Source organism: Armigeres subalbatus, chromosome 1 (assembly GCF_024139115.2).
Source record: "Armigeres subalbatus isolate Guangzhou_Male chromosome 1, GZ_Asu_2, whole genome shotgun sequence".
Lineage (NCBI taxonomy): Eukaryota > Metazoa > Arthropoda > Insecta > Diptera > Culicidae > Armigeres > Armigeres subalbatus.
This window is the reverse complement of record NC_085139.1, coordinates 117,812,841-117,818,840: the sequence shown is the minus strand read 5'-3', so window position 1 is coordinate 117,818,840 and position 6,000 is coordinate 117,812,841.

Sequence of the window (6,000 nt, the reverse complement as noted above, 5' to 3'; positions counted from 1 at the left end):
AAATGGCGGTTGGCCCAAACACTGTTGTCGAAAGCATTGTCACTAATACACTGAAAAAGAAAACACTTAACTTTTGGATTGGGAAATAGCTATCGAAATCATTTACGATAAGATACGTTTACAATAAAATTATAGCAGGTAATCCTTACTACAGCATGTATGATACGTTAAACATTTTCAATGATTGGGTCGTTATTTTTGTTAATCTTATAAATGTACATGTATCATACAGTATATGATGATTATAAGGCGAATGGAACACTAATAATACCAACTATTCGGCGTACAATTTATTTCTATTCGGGTCGTATCAGAACACAATAGCTATCAGTTGGATTTTTTTTTAAGAATTCGTAGATTTTGAGAAGATTGGAATGAAGTCTCGTACGCCCTCGACATACTCACGAGACATCTTCACATGATCCCATATCGAATGATCTGAATGACCATTCCTTTCTTCACAGCTTACCGGAAAGGCGTTAAGCTTACCCTGTATTACCGGCTCTTTGTGAGCATGTAAGACTCTCGATTCAATGCGGAATTGGACAGTGCGGAGACGGAAGTGGACTGTGTATTACTTTTTTGATTGCTTGTCTCTCATATCTAAAAAATATTTTACACCACGAGATAATACCTAGCACAAATCACGAGGTAATTAGTTTTAGTAAGACAAGACTCTCAATACGTTTCCCACTTTTTAGCATGAAGCGAATGATATTTCTTGGCTGGTAACTGAACTATTTTAATCTGGAAGTTACGACAACATCATTCTATATTGATGAATGCGTGCGTAAAAATTGTCAATTTTAATGTTCGTCCTAACATACGTATGATGATTTCGTATAGAGGAGTAGGAGTGATGCATATCTTCTTATTATCCCTATAATACGATTTGTTGGTACATTTATTCTGTATGGAACTTGAAAAATGTCCAACCGCTATTCCTTCTCTAAATATTGCATTAATACATATTTATATTTAGCTGCCCGGATAAAAGTGTACCATAGGCTCAACAGTGTAAACAATTGAATTACCATATGCTCTACGGTATACAATAGGATATATTGTTTCTCGATAGTTGTCCATATTATATCAACACCGTGGATATAATATATTAACATTGTTCTCTAATGTAACAATACTTCCAATTGTTTTTAGAACATCCCGCATAATGAAAAACGACATACCATGCAGTAAAAATTACATATGCGTTTTAAGATATATTGTCACTATTCACTTCATTGTTGGCATACAATTTTAAGCTTGATTCACCATACCAACCCTACATCAAAACTTACTGTTAATACATAATATGCTGTCGATGTGTAATTATATAGTTATTCAATTGTACATCTACCAACTGATGTATGGTACATCGAAAAATTTGTTCGAAAAAACCATCGGATTTAAATGTTAATTATACTTAACCGCCCATTACTCATATGGTCGTTTGTCCGTTTACCATCTGAGCTACTGTTGAAACAGTATATGAGACTGTCCATTTATGGTTAACTACTATTAGTGAGACCATCGCTATAATAACAGTTATTCTCTTCAATTATAACAGATGCGGTCTACGTATGGTCTATGATTATGCGGGATGTTAGTGCATAAATTTTAATCATTGATAACTTCTGAAAATTTTGTTCAAATTGTATATTAGCAATATAACAATATTTATCCTATTGCCGCAAATATGCATTATTTTTCTTAAAACTTCATTTTTGACCGGTAAAGCTGTCATAATTAAGAAATCCAATATCGTATTGTTTTACTATAAAAATACAATTCAACCTAATGTAATTTGAACGGTTTTCTTCCGATATTTCAACAATATATTTACGATACACTCTATTGTTTGACAAAAAAATATGTATGAAAAAATATCAAATTTTGTATAGTTACGATGCTTAACAACCCGTACGGTCTAATGCGAAAACTTCATTTACAATTTAATGAATGGTTCATAACAATACATTCTAATGTATTTCTATTATTTCATCTACATTCAAATTTATTGTAAATTTATTGTGTTTTATAGTGATGTTACAATACATTGTATTGTTTTTCTATAATATTTTTTATTCGGGTGGGAATTCGAATCGTTTCCCCTTTCTACACTTTTTGGCCCGGCAATAGGACATAGGACGATCTATATAAGTCATTATGAATGAATGAATTAAATTATTCCCGTATCTCAGAGGTTTTTAGATAATTTGTTTTTCAGCTTGTATTTTTCAGCATTTGAGCATTCTGTGACCACGAATTGATTAAGGATCTTGAAAGAAATTCAGTTTTAGATAAAACGCCCTGCCATACTGTTGTTCAATGCACGAGTCTTCGCACGAAAATCGTGAAAAATATCCAAATGCGTAGGAACCCCAGAAGCGTGTTAAGCATATAACTTTTCCAACTCACTCACTGAACGCTCTGTTCAAGTTCTCTGTAAAGTTATCTTAAATCCGGCACCTAGAAGAAGCAAACCTAGAAAATAATTATGGTCTTAAAGAAACAATTTGTTTAAATATGAAACCATGCTTCATGAACGTGAAAATTCCAAACAAACTCATGACAGTCAAATGTTTTCACTGAAAATTTCAACTAAACATCGATTGCTAAGATCAACTAATACAAATTATAGTGGACACAGCATGTGTCAAAAGGGGTGATTCAAAGCATTATGGCACTGTCGCGTAAAAAGCTGGATACTTTTTGGCAGCCATTTAAAGTTTTTGTTCCATGATTCCATAAAGAACAGAACAAGTCAGTAGGTTCCTGATTATTCCAACGATGTTTAATGTGGTTATTTGTTGACTTCTTCATGTGGGGTAAGTAATTTCCATCCATCCATCCAGATACAGCAAGTATCTCTGTTTTTTTGTTTGAATTACAGCTGGAGCTGAAATTAAAACGGACATGACTTTCATTATTTCCAATGTTAAAATCGACGTAAAATGTTGCGTGAATTTTTAACAGATTTTAGTGTCCTTCCCGTACAGGAAAATTGAAATCAGAATGAATACTTACCAAAAAACTCGAAGATGAAAATTCTATTTTCCATTGCTCTTGCTTCTTCACGTGTTTTTTTTACAGAGCACGCTAGAGCTTAAATGTTTGACAGATGGGTTTGCCGAAACTCAGTCAAACTCCAAACTACCGATGACGATGGCAAACTTGACTGCCGAGTTTCAGTAACTAATGTAAACGTCATATTTATTGACGAGAGATCAGTAAAAATAAGCTTTTACGACCAAGTTCGTCAATTTATTTTACCGAGATGAAAATAGTCTTTTAAGTGTGTGTGGATTTTTAGTAGTGTAGGTGAAAATGGGATCCGCTTTCAACGATGTTTATATAGTTCTGTAGGGATTTTGTTGGTTATAAAACTATTTTCAAAATAAAGTGAATAAGAATCAATCTCAATCAGTTTCATTTATTTCTTTATGTTAATCTGCTAATGCGATTTAAACAATCATGCGATGCGACCGTATTTTTGCTGACAGCGCTGGTTGTTTCCACTCGTCATCAGTACACGTAAAAAATTTAATGTTGTTTATTATTAATATTTCTAATACTTTTTTGCCAAAGCAGGCGCTTAATGACATGTATAAGAAAAACCCAGATTAATCCACCTAGCAGTGATGATGCCTTTCTCGTGCATTATAAAATATATTGAAAAAATCACTTTAAAAAGGTCAAAAAAGCTCTTTGGGTGAATAGATCACATTTTTTCGATCATTTTTAATATTTTTGCCTTGCCACCATTCAAAAACAATTGTTTTTTGATTTTTTTTCCAAGGGGGACCTGTGGGAAAAAACAATGATTTTTCAATAATTCCGAAAAGCAATGATCGGGCCCATTTTTAATAGCAAACCCAATTCCCTGTCGAATGCAACTTGTTGCGAGTAAATCGGATAATTCTAAGTTCTAAAACGTGTGTCTACAAAATTTGTACACATACACATACATACACAAAAAAAAACAGACGTCACCTCAGTTTGTCGAGCTGAGTAGATCGGTATATAACACTATGGGTCTCCGGGCCTTCTATCAAAAGTTTTTTTGGAGCAATCATATAGCCTTTTGGTTTAACTTTGTTGTACGAGAAAGGAAAAAATGCATATGTTACAAAATTTGTATTTAATATGCGATCGTGGGTAAATAGTACAATGATTAGCACAGCGGCACGTTTTAAAAATACATTATAAAATACAATATGGATTAACTGTCCAGACAGCGCGTCTACAATTGTTTTAGGGCCGATTCCACGTAGTGTTTTTTCACCAATGTAATATTAAAGTTCAATAAAACTAGTTGTATGTCATACATTGATTTTGCATGCCTTTGTGTAATAATTGTACAAGTACATTTGTGAAAATTAACAACACAATTCACATAAATATCAATGAAAAAAAGCCGCATAATATGGAAATAATGAGGTGTATGAAAACGAACGTTATGTTCAAATCACCCAAATGCCCAAACTACACCATCATTCCACCCAAACCACCCAACCCAATAAGCAGTTAGCCTCAATGACACGCCTCTTCTTTCCTTCCAAAGCAGGAAAAAATGGCAGCAAACGTAACGAGCGCACGAGAAAGCATGTACGAATGCGATTTTAATTTCCAACGATGAAATTTTTACAACTGTGTTGATGCGAGCGGATAAAGTCATCGGCTTCGGTCTCTATAGCGCGTGTGTTAGTTTTCGTGTTCCACATTTGAAGCTTTGGAAAGCTTTGCTTGAGAGGTTAGCATCATCAATAAAGCACGAAAGAAGCAACACAAACTTTAATGCTGTCAGTATACACGGTGCGAAATTTATTCATTGAATGTGGAAATGCTACACACTTAATTTGTTTTACTCAATATTGTGCGGTTACTTGCTGAGTTTTTTTTTACTTTATTAAACTGTTTTTTTTAATCTACAGATTATATTCAACACCATACTTGCTAAATGGACACGGTCGGTTAAAGTGGCTGGTCCTTATTGCCTGATTTTCTAAAATTGCACGCGGCGAACCTTTCATGAAAGGTACCGCCGCGCTTTCTGCACCCTGTTTACTTGATTCTTATGGATGAATAGCATTGCGGTGTATCGTTTGTCGCGGCCGTACCTTTCGACAGTCATTCGCCGCGTGAAGTTTTGTGCAAGTACCCATTTGGGAACATTACAAACGCCGCGCAGTGTATCATATCCAGAAAATCTGACAATAAAGTGTTCGTGAAAGTAGTGGTTAGATTATTCGCTGTTGGTTTGAGCGAGACAGAGTATATGACAAAAAAATCAACCAGCAACTTGCGGTTTTTGGTTCGAAATGAACGTTTGTCAGCAATGGAATAATCCATCTAGATTTTCTACTAGATGGCGTTTTGCTGTACTATAAATCTCGCATAACTTTCAAAGGGCCTAAGTAACATTTTTTAATGAATTAATTTGAGTACTGCAAATCAACAGAACAACTTGAAAGCTTTTAATTGCAGTATTCAAATTAATTCATGAAAAATGTTACTTAGGTGCTTTTGCAAAGTTAAGAGAGAATTCATGAAAAAATGTTACTTAGGGTCTTTTGAAAAGCTATGCGAGAAATGTAATAGAAATGCATGAAGCCAAATAGAACTTGCAAGTGTTCTTATTGTTAAGTTGACTTTTTGTCAATTTATTGGTCAATACTTAAAAGGTGCTGTAAAAAGAAAAAGTGCATACTTAGGTTTTCCAAATCTGATGCAGACTATCTTTTGAAAAGAGTCAAACTTGTTTTTACTGATTTTTTCAAATGGATATAATCGATAAACGACGCTTCCTACAAAAAGTGTTGTATGGGTGACTGTCGCAAAATCATTCAAACTTTCTAATATAACTTTTGAAAAACTCTAAATAGAACCCTACACTAAAAAATCAATTAAAAAATAGAAGTCAATTTGCAAAAAACGCTCTTTTTGATTTGGAAGAAATTTTGTCTCAAGATAGGTGATTATATTCCCTACCAACCGTCC